We start from the raw sequence: 13,702 nt of genomic DNA, 5'->3' as shown, positions 1-13,702 counted from the left end.
TCAGCCGTGAAGGCGTTATAATGTGATGGTCAATCCCACTATTCGTTGGTAAGAGAGTAGCCCAATACTTGGCGGTAGCTGGTGATGACTAGCTACCTTCCCTCTAGTCTTACACTGCTAAATTAGGAACGACTAGCGCAGATAGCCCTCATGTAACTCTGCGTGAAATTCAAAAGCAAATAACCAGTCACTTCAGAACAAAGTGTCATCAGTCTAAATCAGGCTGTCAAGTTATAAATCGAAATTTATCTACACCAAGTTGTCTTTCAGAACAGCTACACCTGCCTACACTAAGCTAGCGTTCCAAAGGTTGAAACTTGTCTACATCAAGCTGTCGTTGAGAACATCAACACTTGTCTCCTCCAAGCTATTTCTCAGAATCCTGAAATTTCGCTAATTTAAGTTATTGCCCAGAATTCCTAATACTGTATACACTTGAGTTTTCTGCACCAAGCTATTGTTCATAACGCTGAAACATCTACGTTAAATTCTCGATCAGCTTACCAAAAGTTATGTGAACCCAGCTGCTTACCAGAACGCGAATATGTTCTTAACTTTAATACCTACATTATACAGCTACGAAGATTAAGCTCGTGTTGTTAAAAAGAAAACGAAGAAAACAAAAGTTTGTGTTTTGATCGGTGAAGAACCTATATTGGAAAAGAAATGGCAGTGTGAGGTGAATTTATGAAAATGTGGATCTTTCTCTGAAATCAAAAGTTGTTAAGATACGACCTTGACCTCGTGTGCATAGCCAACTTAAACCTTCAAGTGTGGGAGTGCAGTGTTTATCCTGTAATTATTCTTACATTATTAAATATTTGCACTGGGTAGTTCATTTCATGAGCATTCTTCGTTATCGTTTGTGTGTCATGTTTAATTTAAGAAGGAGGTAGCTTATAAATAATATCACACGGGCGTTGCCAGGACTTTGTTAAGGGGGTTAGTTTTTGTTAACTACAGGTACTATGAAGGAAACTCGAGTATGGACAAAGTTATGTTGAAATAAACATTCATGCATGTTTGGAGATAAACTAGAAACTGTTTCTTACCCATTTAATTGAAGCTTTTGTGTACATCACAATTAGACGTATATAGATCACTTTACAATAACTACTTTATAAGTTATTATATAGTATAGATGTTTGAATATTTTAGTTTAAGCGCAGTATCCATATGTGTAATGTGTTAACAAACAGCCATAGTTTTCTGAAACGTATTTAACTCTTCCAGCGTCAATTAAAAAATGAAGAACTTATCCTAGCCAAAAAGTTATTTTATACTATGGCGTTGGTCTGGTGAGTAATACGACGTACAATTGTACGGTCCTTGCCTTTTCAGATTGTGCTGAGAAATGAGTCTGATGACCGTTCAGTACATTTTATTACGTTATAGTCTTGATAAGGATATTGGTTTTGTTGTTATATTATACTATGGCGTTGGTCTGATGAGTAATACGACGTACAACTGTACAGTCCTTGCCTTTTCAGATTGTGCTGAGAAATGGGTCTAATGACCGTTTAGTACGTTTTATTACGTTATAGTCTTGATAAGGAAATTGGTTTTGTTGTTAACTTTCTCGAAGGAGATATTACGACTTTTGTTACCCACCTTTACCAGTGATGATGTTTTTGATGCCTGTTTAATTGCTGATGAATGTTACATCACCAATTTCCCGATCACAGCTTTTCTAGTTTTCCTTTACTTAGTGTCAGCAATAGAAGTAGGTATTTTCTGACGTCATTTAACTAGGTGTAATGGTATTACAAAGTAAAACCACATTCTAAGATTTTTTTATATTTTTAGCATTTACTTATAGAAATAACATGTAAAGATCTTAGCATAACCCGTTAAAACTAGTAATTACTGCCTGTCAATCATTTTTTGTTGATAATTCCTTGAATATATTCTTGGGTTGGGTTCTGGATGAGAAACATGTAGGCAGCAAACGTAACCTTCACAGACAGGCCTGAAATGAATTATCTTTGACTGGCCAAGTTCGTTAGGAATTAATATGCAGTGTGTTGTGTACGAATTGTCCATTTACACTAATAAATTAGTTTGAACAGAAGAGGACCGTGTATAAACGATCACTTGAACGCATACCATAGAGGTGACTTATTTTAGTTCTAAATGAGATTATTTGCAGTTTATCTTTATTAAGGTTTGTAAATATTTTAATGCCAAATTTTATCCAAGTGTGACATCAAAAGATCATTGATTTGTCGACTTATTGTATTATTTTAAAATTAAAATACGTTTTAGCTGTCAGGGCCCTTAAAAGAAAGTGGTTTTAGCCTAATTACAATCACTTCTTGTGAACTGTTAGGCCTAAACCACTTATTCTAGCCTAATTGCAATAATTGATTTAAATTCTTAGGGCTAAACGTCATTTCAAATGAAACTTTTTTCTAACTGAGGTTATAATAGAAATAAAGTAATAATAAACCAAGAAAGAACCATTCAAATTGGACACAGTGTACAATAAACGTAGCTCTTCCTACCTCCTACGCTAACAATTGAATAAATCTAAAGACCCACGTCTTAGACAGTATTATATTTTGTTGTATCCATTTGGAGTTAAAAGTGGCGGTTAATCACCCAACTTGTGTGGCCAAAAGTTGAATTTAGAAAACGCCTTAGATGTTTTAGTAAGAGTTGAATATTAGATCTTTCAGAAAACACAAAAGGAGGGACCACCATTATCGTATGTTTTCTGCATTACATATGAATCTAAATATTTTCTATATAAAAAAAAAAGAGTTGAGAAGGACGTGATATTGGTGCTGCAATACTGCACATTAATGAGATACCGAATATGACCCATGCTATCAACAGAAGATTAATGGGTTCACGCTACTTATAGCGAAGAATAATAAATTAAAACGTGATGGCTCTAGGGGCCCACACTGCCTATTAACGAAAGATAGTAATACACGTTGTGAACTCTACAGATTCATGCAGCTCATGGTAAAAGATATTGACCCTGTGTGTGGCTTTAGGGGCCAAATTGCTACAACGACGGATAGTATATAGTATGCACTGTTATCACAAGGGTCCAAATCGCAATAACAAAAAATATACACTGTTAGTTATAGGGGCCAAGTAGCTATAACAATTGATATGCTATAATATACCATATTAGCACTAGAATTCAAGTGGTTACAACGAAGGATATATAATATACGCTGTCAGTACTAGGGGCCAAATTGCTACAGCGATGGATGGTATATAATATATGCTATTAACTCCAGAGGTCACTACAACGAAAAATATAATATGTATACGCTGTTAGCGCTACGGACCAGGTTGCTATTAACGAAGGATAGCATACAGTATACCCTCCTAGCTGTAGGGGTCCAATTTGTCTGTGGTTGTGAATAGTATTTGTTGTTAAAGATCTAAGTACATGTTGTTTACCACAAGGATAATAAGGAATTTTAAATACAGTAAAACCTGTCTAAGCCTGCATAGGTTGGCACCTGTACAAGTCGGAAATATCAAAATTTTGCAGTATTATCTTAAGATTTTTCTTATAAAAGGCCCTCTATACGGCGGAACCTGCGTAACGTGGACGAAAAACTATCTCTCACCTACCTCATTTATCAACAAGTAGGATTAGAACCTGAGTAAGACGAAAAAATGTTTTGATTAAATATTTATTTCTTATTTAATTAATAATTTGTTTAAATATTAATAAATTCTTGTTTAATTAATAATTTGTTTAAATATTAATAAATTTTCGGACATTTTGTTACAGTAAGTATTGGTTAAATATATTCTGTTCTTTTTTCTGCCGTCGTTATTCCAGATGTCACTATTCGAAAGAATGATTGACTGTACATTTGGTCGTATTTGCTAATGGAAAACTAGAGAAACCATGGTTAATAAATAGGTAAAAGCGAAAAACCGCACTGTTTCAAAAACTTAAAGAAAAACCAACTTCCTGTGAAATGGAAAGCGAATAATAGAGCGTGGATGACAAGTGATACATTCGGAGAATTTATGAACAAATTAAACACAGAATGGAACAAGAAAATAGGAATATTATACTTTTCCCAGATAATGCAACTTGTCACCAAAACGTTCAGATTTCAAATGTTCGTTTAGTCTTTCTACCTCCAGGTACATCAGTTCTACAGCCACTAGATAATGGTATTTATGCAGTGTATAAAATTGAAATACAGAAAATTGATGCTTCAGCATATTATTGCAAACGTGAATGACTGTAAGAGAGCATCTGAAATGAGCATGAAAATTGACGTGTTAGAATTTTTAAGTCATTCAAGCAAATGCGTAATGAGGTGCTTTTGAAACTGTGGATTTATTCTTGATAATGGCGGAGATTGCGGGGAAGTTGTTTGTTATGACGATTCTAGTGAAATCCAAATACTGATTAAAAAGGTTGATGCAGATGATTCTGTGAACGCGGAAAGTTTTGTGAACGTTGACACGAATTTTTAACAGAAATTGATTAAATTGATTTAAAAATCTATAATAGAATTACAAGATGGTAACAGTGTGAAAGATTCAGAAGATGAACAAAATGGAAAAGATAGTAACGAAATATAAATTCGTATTTCATCGCAAGTGTTAAGTTATATTAACGCTATTAAATTGTATGCAAAAATGAAGAGGAAAAATGAACTTCGTGAAAAGGCCGTAGAATTGGTGTTCTGTTTTAACCACGAGAAAGCATTAACAAAATGAAACAGTTGAAACGGGACACTTCAAATAAATTTGAATAAGATTTTGTGTACTTATGTATATTTTAATATATATTTTTGTTCTTATTCTAATAAACATAGCATAAACAGTATAATAACTTTATTCACAAGCGTCTTAACTTCCGTTGAATCAAGCAAGTATAGCGTTCCGCTCAAAAATTATATATAATTAAGGAAATGCATGTTCACTGTCAAAGCCGTAAATGTTATTCGGTCCCATGCAATTCCGCCTTAGACAGGTTTTACCGTAATAGATTTTTCGCTTTCTACGACGATGGTTAATGATATAAATCATAAAATAAGGACCAGTTCATATAATATCGTTTTCTAAAATATACCTGGCCTGTGTTAGCGTGCCTGACTGTAAATCTGATGTTTCTTGGTTCGTGTCCCGTTATCGTTAGAACAATATTTATTTTGTGGTATATGTAAGTGCGTTTTTTCTGTCAGTGAGGTATTATGTTATCAAAATACCTAACAGAATGTTATCTAAACCTTGACTAACCAGAATTAACTTTTACAAGAACTTCTTTTAGCGTCAGTATTACAAGTAAACAATTACCCGTTGTCCGACAAATAACATTACTTTTGTTTTTCTAGGGAGTCTGTTTTAAAAAATAAAGACGATTAAACAAATAACAATAATGAAAACTACTTTTCAGAAATTATATCGTTTTACCCAAAGCTACATTACAATAGCTTGGATTCGTAGACCTTGTTATATCCGGATTCTGATTGGTGTATCGTAGTAGCTTCGCGATTTTTACAACCAGTGAGGTGCTTTTGGTTTGGCCTATACGATATAACGATAAACACCGGATAACCTACTGTACTCGTTTTAAATAAGCTAATAAATCATTTGCTTATTTTGTTGTCCTATTTCTTTGCTCTTCTAGCGCAAAACTGCACAATGTCTATCTGCAGTGTGCCAATCGCATGGATCGTCTCCCAATTTATAGGGTTACAAACCCTCAAGCTTACTTTGAGCCATTAGCAGTCTTGAAATTGCGTAGAAAACAAATATGAATGAGGTTATAGTGTTGTAAAAATTTACATCTTATATATTTATGAACGTGAATGTCTGTCTCTACTTCTCTCGCTTTCTCGGTGGGGGCCCGACATGGCCAGGGGGGTTAAGGCGTCCGACTCGTAATCTGAGAGTCGCGGGTTCGAATCCTCGTTGCACCAAACATGCTTGCCGTGGGGGCGTTATAATGTGACGGTCAATCTCACTATTCGTTGGTAAAAGAGTAGCCCAAGAGTTGGCGGTGGGCTGTGATGACTAGCTGCCTTCTCTCTTGTCCTACACTGCTAAATTAGGGACGGCTCGTGTAGTTTGCGCGAAATTTAAAACAAAAAAACTCTCTGTGGGTCTTTTCCTTATGCACGGCCACTTCGTTAGAACAACAAACTCGGGGTACAGATACAACTTGATGCGGAAAGTAACTTTGTTTGTTTTGAATTTTGCTTGAAGCTACACGAGGGTTATTTGTGCTATTCGTTCCTAATTTAGCAATGTAAGACTAGAGGGAAGACAGCTAGTCGTCACCACCCACCGCCAAGTTTTGGGCTACTTTTTTACCAATGAATAGTGGGATTGACCTAACTTTGTAATGCCCTCACGGCTGAAAGGGTGAGCATGTTTGGTGCGATGGGGATTCGAACACGCGACCCTCAGGTTGAAGTCTGCCCATGTCTGGCCCACGCGGAAAATAACATTGGCTCTATGGCCGCGACCTCAGAGGCCGTTTTGACACTGCAAATTGAAGCCAAAGTGACAATATACCAAATTTTGGCAAACAACCAACCAATTGGTCTCAAATAGAAAGAGCCATATTTTTGTTTTGGTAATGTGTGGTCAAGAGGATTATTATTTACCTTTTATCTTTGTGTGAGGACTTTTCCTAGTAATTTAATCCGTGATCAGTTATGTGTTAAAACGGTTTCAAAGCTTTTCAGATCCTTCATTTATGCTCTTTCTCTCCTTATTTTGTACATATATGCCTACTCTGGAATATGCACTCACACTCTCAACTAAATAGGAATGCTTCAGCCATGTTTTTTTTTTTTTTTGCTTTGCTTGTGTGTACTTGCAAGAATCAGCTATATAATAACTTTACAAAAACTTTAGGGTCGACAAGTTTTCATTTACCTTGAAGTAAAACGAGAATAGAATGAATCAGTTCTTCTTCAACTGGAACGATAATAAAGTCAGAATATACTATAAACATTAGTTGACTATACAGCAATAATTAGGATACCAAAAGGTAAAGTATTTTTTTTATTTTGGAAACTTGAAATGTCATTCAAGGCACGCGCAAGAAGCAAAACAAGTGTTTTGATTAAAATGACTTTAGCAAATTATTTTTCTTGCACATTGTATTTTTTATTGATTTTTTCTAAATATTTATTTAAGTAAAGAAATAATTTTGAACTTTTTACAAGAAATCACGATAAATATGGTTGATTTAATTAAAACAAGTCTGATATTTAAAGCTGTCTTTATCCAAGAACGCTGGGTATCATGCTAGTCCCTTATAAAGTAAATGGCATTTTTAGCTACTTTGGGCTTGAACATCATTGTTGAAATATATTTTACTAAGTGCTTGTAGGCCGTTAAACTCTTTGTAAAATCATATGTGAAATGCATATTTTAACTGATTATTGAACCAATAAAGTTTGTTAGATTTCTTTCTTCAACATGTTTGAAATCAACTCTAAAGTAACTTCTATAGAGCCAAATTATTCTGGATTTGTGTTTAGATCTTTCTCTAAAGAATCCGTGTGTGAGAGAATTTGGTTCTATCAGTTTTATTTGCATATATATAATATATCTCGTGTTTCACGAATGAGAATAATTTACTACCTCGTGAATGTATCATTTGTGTCACAACTGAGGATAGTTTACTACCATATGAATCCATCATTTGTGTCATGAGTGAGAATAGTTTAATACCATGTGAATCCATCATTTGTGTCACGAGTGAGGATAGTTTACTACCATGTGAATCCATCATTTGTGTCACGAGTGAAGATAGTTTACTACTATATAAATATACCATTTGTGTTAATAGTGAGGAGAGTTTACCACCTTATGAATGTGCTATTTGTATTGTGAATGAGAATAGTTTACTTCTGAATGAATGTACCATGTGTGTCACAAATAAGGTAGTTTACTACCATATGAATATATCATTTGCATCACAATTGAGAGAATTTACTATCTCGTGAATGTAGCATTTGTGTTACGAGTGAGGATAATTGACTAACACAAATCTACCTTTAGTGTCACGAGTGAGGATAGTTTATTGCCTCATGAATGTACCATTTTTGTCACAATCACAGTTTAGGATAGTTTACTACCATATGAATCATTCATTTGTGTCACAAATAAGGTTAGTTTACTACCATATGAATATATAATTTGTGTCACATTTGAGGGTAATTTACTATTTCGTGAATGTAGCATTTGTGTTACGAGTTCTCGTGGAGGTATCATCTGTGTCACAAGTGAGGATAATTTACTGCTTTTAGCTCTAAACTGACTAAACCTATTTGGGCTGATTGTTCTTAGCTTCATCTTCTACCTTAAAGCTTTTTGTTAAGAAATGATTTTAAACTACTCGAAAGTTAACAACTTTTAAACATTTTCATAATGAAAGATTTAAAGTGAAAGTGATTTAAAAATAATTTAGTGCAATGACTGCTTATAACCTCGAGTAAACCTCTAGATATCAAACAAAAGTAAGTGCTTGATCATATGGTAATTATCTGTTATCTTAAAGTATGTGCGGGCGGACATAAATTTTGTCCAGTAGATTTCTAAATACTTAAATCATTCCAGCCGTGTTCATAAGGTGTAACAGATGTTAGCTGTTTTCGTAACGAAGATTCACGTAGAGAAAAGCAAGAGTTAGAATATTTGAGTAATTACATCGAGCTCCATTTAAACATTGTAGATAACAAAAGATCGGCAAGTGAATTATGAAGAAATCTTTATAAAAAACACGAGTTTCTCCTGTAAACTAGGTGCAAAAAACGATAAAGATATTGGACATTTTCATTGAAGAGAATTAAAACGCTTTGTAAACAAACTGAAAGGTCAACTTGTTTTATGTATGGTTGGAGTGTTGTATTTGTAAAACAAACGAATCATAGCTATCACTTCTTTAATCTTTTTATATGCTATGTGAATTCCATTTTCTCAAATAAATTTATTACGAAATCTTTTCTTCAATAATCTATTCAATATCACACCAAGAAGTGACTTTGGCACTTGTTATTTCCTGATAAAGAATAATAAAGTATTTTCATAAATGTTACATACCATTCAGGCTTGAGAGAATGTTTCTACACGTGGTAAGTACCCAAGTTTTCCAAAGTGCCAACACTTGTTCTGTGTAAGGAAGCGAAATTTCTTCGATTGGTTTTTATATGTGTCACAGAAAATCAATCCTCTAACCCTTGTTCCTGTGTTAAAGATATAGCTTAACTAATTATGTCTGGTATCGAGACTATTATTAATAGCAATATTTCACTGTTATTGTGAATGTGTTCATAAAAATGCGTTAACAGAAACAGTAGAGAAGAGGCACCGAAATACACCCATATGCAAATTAATTGAAACAAGACGGAAAATTACAATTTTTTTCAATTTTTTGTGTTTTATTTCTGAGAATTCAAAAATTACTTACAAATTAATACATGATATGACCGCCTTTATTTTTCAGAAGATCATTAATCCGCTTTGACATCCAGTCCACGAGTTGACTGCAATCTTTACTAATTTTTGGATCGCGGTACCACACCTCAATTATGGTCTCAATTAGCTTATCTTTCGTAGTACAGTCCTATCCCGGAAGTCTTTCTTTACAGATCGCCCAAAGATTTACAATAGGATTTAAATCTGGAGAATTTCCAGGCCAGTCCAGCACCTTTATTCGCGTTGTAGTCATAAACTTCTTCACAAGTTTCGATGTGTGGCACGGAGCCAAATCTCGCTGAAAAATGTCAGATCCATCTAGAAATCTCTTTTTCAATTCTGGAACGACTCTTCTCTGCAAAACTTTGATGTACTGTGATCCTCGCATCATACCTTCTATGATATGTAAGCCTCCGACGCCATAGTAGCTAAAAAAGCTCCAAAACATCTTCAAGAGATGTTTTACAAACTGATTGATGTGAGATTCTCGAAGTTTCTCACCTGGATCTCTGCGAACATGCAGACTTCTTTGACACTGTACGAAGAAATGAGTTTCGTCACTGAATAACACCTTCCTCCATTGTTCTTGCGTAAAGTTCTTGTATTTCAGACCCCATTGATACCGTTTTTTCTTCATTGAGTTGGTAAGAAGTTGTTTTTTGACTAGTCTCCTTGCCCTTTTAACGCAATTTCGAATGACGTAATATTCCTCAAAATTTCGTCACATATCCAAAACATAGATCGACCGTACTGCAAAACACAGCTAATGACGCCATATGCGTGAAAAAATGACTATTAAATGAAATCAGCGGGTCCAGCGAGCTTAATCGGCCGCCATGCTGAAAATATTGTAAAATGACCATTTGTTTCAATTAATTTCCACAAGGGTGTGGTACCATATAAACCAACTTGAAAACATTCCAAGAACACCAGGCCAGGGCCTGTCGTGTTTAGGGGACGCTTGACTCTCAATCTGAAGATAGTGGGTTCGAATCCCCGTCACCGAACGTACCCGCACTCTCAGCCGTTGGGTGTTATAATATTACTGTCGGACCCACAGCTCGTTGGTAGAAGAGTAACCCAAGAGTTTACTGTAGGTGGTGTTGACTAGCTGCTTTCATTCTAGTCTATTACTGCTAAATTAGGGACGGCTAGTACATGCAGCCTTTGTGTAGCTTTGCGCGAAAATCAAACCAAAACCAAGAACACCCTCTGTGAATGATAAACCAGGTGGTATGTAGTGTTGTTATAAAAACATTTAACGCATGTTAATAATTGTTCAATCATTATTTTAAGAAATACAGTTAGAAAGGAATATAACAGTAACTTAACCAACAGCAAAATCCGCGATGGATTGATGTTTTATGGCAGTTCACGTTCTAATACGAAAGAATCATATCATGCTTTAGTAGGGGTTACGATTACTGGAAATATACATGTAAGGCTTGATAAACGAGTCTTAAAAATTAAAGCAGTTATTTTCTGGTAAAACTACGCAAATGAGCTATTTGTGCTCCAGCCGCCACTGGTGTCGAAACTCAGTTTCTAGCTTCTGGTAAAGGGTTAGAATTATCTCTTGTTCTTATATTGGGGCTCCTGAAACTAAAGATACATCGGCGATATATTAGTTGGTAAAAAAAAGTATTTCGTTTATAGTGATTACTTTGTTCTAGTAGAAATCTCTGTACACAAGCTACCGAGGTAAGTGAATAGCATAATTTGAACCAGTTGGTAAAAGACTCAGTAGTAAAAGTAACAGCTTTTGCTCCTAATTTCTGTTGTTTGTTTTAGCACAAATTATGGTGAACTTTCTGAATCAAATGTCTTCCGCACAAGTACATCGAACCACGTCGATTCTCAACGACTTCTTTGACTGCTAAGAAACTTAACAACCCTTCCAAAGTGATCGATAAATACTGTAACAAGGCATGTCTTGAAATTATTGACAGAATAGTTTCTGTTTCACAGAAGAAACGACTTAGTCATGTTATATAGGTTATTTATTTTTGTAATAATCACTATATAAAGTTTTGATGATCTGATCGTCTGGACTCCCTCCACTGCCAATGACAAAGTGGCATGTTTGCAGAAAGTAGGTTACATAATGGGTTGTCTGTGCTGTGACCACCACAGGTATCGAAGATTTACCGCTGAGCTACTAGGAGCACGTCAACAACATCCATTGCCGACTCTTGGGATATCCTAATTTCATCATCGCTCTTATAACGCTTCAAAGTGGAGATTGCTTTTTTTTGCCATCGGAACTCGAATCATAAATCCTCTAATTCAAGTCTGTGACGTTGACTTCTTGGTCATGCTCATCAGGCCTAATGCATTTTGAGATCGCATTGGTATTTTTTTGTTTTATTCGTTGCTATGAGTTTCTTTCTTGTACTTTCAGAGCCCAGAAGAATTATAAACCTCTCTCCGAAACAGACTCCTGTCCTGAGATATTCCACAGACCTTTGCTACGATCAAGTTCCGATGATGTAAGATTGAGTTTAGGATGGGGGGCTGTCTAAAGTTGGTGGTCTTTTAAAATGAAAATTACATTCATAATATTAAAATGTGATACAAAATCACATCAAGTGATTAATTTCCGTTTATTTTAAAATCGCTATACCAATTCGGAAGATATCTGTACTAACCGTTCCTAATTTTGAAGTCGTAGATTAATTCGTAACGACGCGAATTCTACTTGAAGTAAAAATGTATCTCAAGACAGCTTTAATACCCATACTAGCAGTCTTGAGATACAAGTCGTAGTGAATAGTGAGATTGATCAAAACATTATAAAACCCCAGAGGCTGAAAGGTCAAGCATGTTTAATAAGGAGGTTTGTTCCGCGACCCGCAAACCGACTACTCTAACCACTTCTGTACAAAAGGTTATCTTTCAAACCTACAAGGCCCGGCATGGCCAGATGGTTAAGTCACTCGACTCGTAATCTAAGGGTCGCGAGTTCGAATCCCCGTCACACCAAACATGCTCGCCCATTCAACCGTGGGAGCGTTATAATGCGACCATCAATCCTACTATTCGTTAGTAAAAGAGTAGCCCAAGAGTTGGCGATGGGTGGTGATGACTAGCTGCCTTCCCTCTAATCCAGTGGTTCTTAACCTTATTGGAGGTACTGAACCCCGGAAGTTTCGTACTTGCATTCACTGAATCGTTCGTAATTGGAAAAATAAAATATGATTTTTTTCAAATTCAAAACATAGGTAGATATTTTATTAGTGCACAAAATGAGCTATGCATCAGTTGCACACAATATCACTGTGTTCAAAGAACAAAACCAACAAAACATGAATTTCACACAAAAACAAAAATATAACTCAATGAATATTTACTGCAAATCAATGTGACTTTTGCTGTTGCGTTTCAGAGTCAAGTTCAGAAATGCGCGGCTTCACCTTGGCAAGTGCCACTCTCATATCATTTTCGCAACAAAGTCTGTTCCTTTTCTTCGTTTTTATGTCTACCATCCTCGAAAATGATCGCTAGCAAAGATATGTTGTAACAAACGGTATGAGTATCTCAAGAGCATTCTTAGCAATAAGAGGGTACGTTTCGATTTGGTGACACCAAAACGTTGAGAGCGTTGTTGTTCTGAAAAGTTACTGTTGAATCTTGCTCTGCTGAAGTTCAAAGATTTTGTCGAGGTATTCATCAATGACATCTGCTGTTGCAACATTAAACGTGAACGGCTGTCTCACCCATGCTGGATATGACTCTCTTGTGGGGAAGTATCCGTCGAGAGACTTTGCGAGCTCATCTAAGTGCATGGCAATTGCTTGCTTCAGTTCCCCGGGTACAGAAATGTCTCCGATTTCAGACACATCTTCGATCTTACTTACATAGTCGTCCAACAGGGGAAAGTTTGCGAAGTTATCATTCTCTGTTCATCATTTCCATAACGGTAGCTTTTTTTGAAAAGCCTTCAGGTTTTCTTCCCTTCGATGATGTTGACTCCACCGCCCTGCATCTGTTGATTGAGATGATTGAGAGCATTGAAGATATCGGCCACGTACGCCAAAATGAGAATGAACTCTTGGTGCTTTCGCAAAAACAGGGCTAATTCCACACGCATGGCAAAAACATGATTCAACACCTTTCCCCGGGATAACCATCGAACGTTAGAGTGGTACAGAAGTACCTCGAATTCAGAGTCCATTTCATTACACAGCTCTTTGAAGATGCAGTGCTTCAGGGCACTATTTTGAACAAAGCTCACACATTCCACTACAATAGTTAATAGTTCTGCCAGTTTTGA

At 35.8% G+C, this 13,702-nt stretch overlaps 1 protein-coding gene across 4 annotated transcripts in view; it reads left to right on the top strand.

The window, feature by feature from the left end:
• LOC143230528 (uncharacterized) overlaps positions 1 to 13,702 on the top strand; it is a 286,917-nt gene that overhangs the window by 2,362 nt on the left and 270,853 nt on the right. The gene's annotated exons all lie outside the window — the stretch shown is intronic.

Source organism: Tachypleus tridentatus, chromosome 10, assembly GCF_004210375.1.
Source record: "Tachypleus tridentatus isolate NWPU-2018 chromosome 10, ASM421037v1, whole genome shotgun sequence".
Classification (NCBI taxonomy): Eukaryota; Metazoa; Arthropoda; class Merostomata; order Xiphosura; family Limulidae; genus Tachypleus; species Tachypleus tridentatus.
The sequence above is the reverse complement of the archived record's forward strand: the minus strand, read 5'-3'. Positions and strand labels throughout refer to the sequence as shown.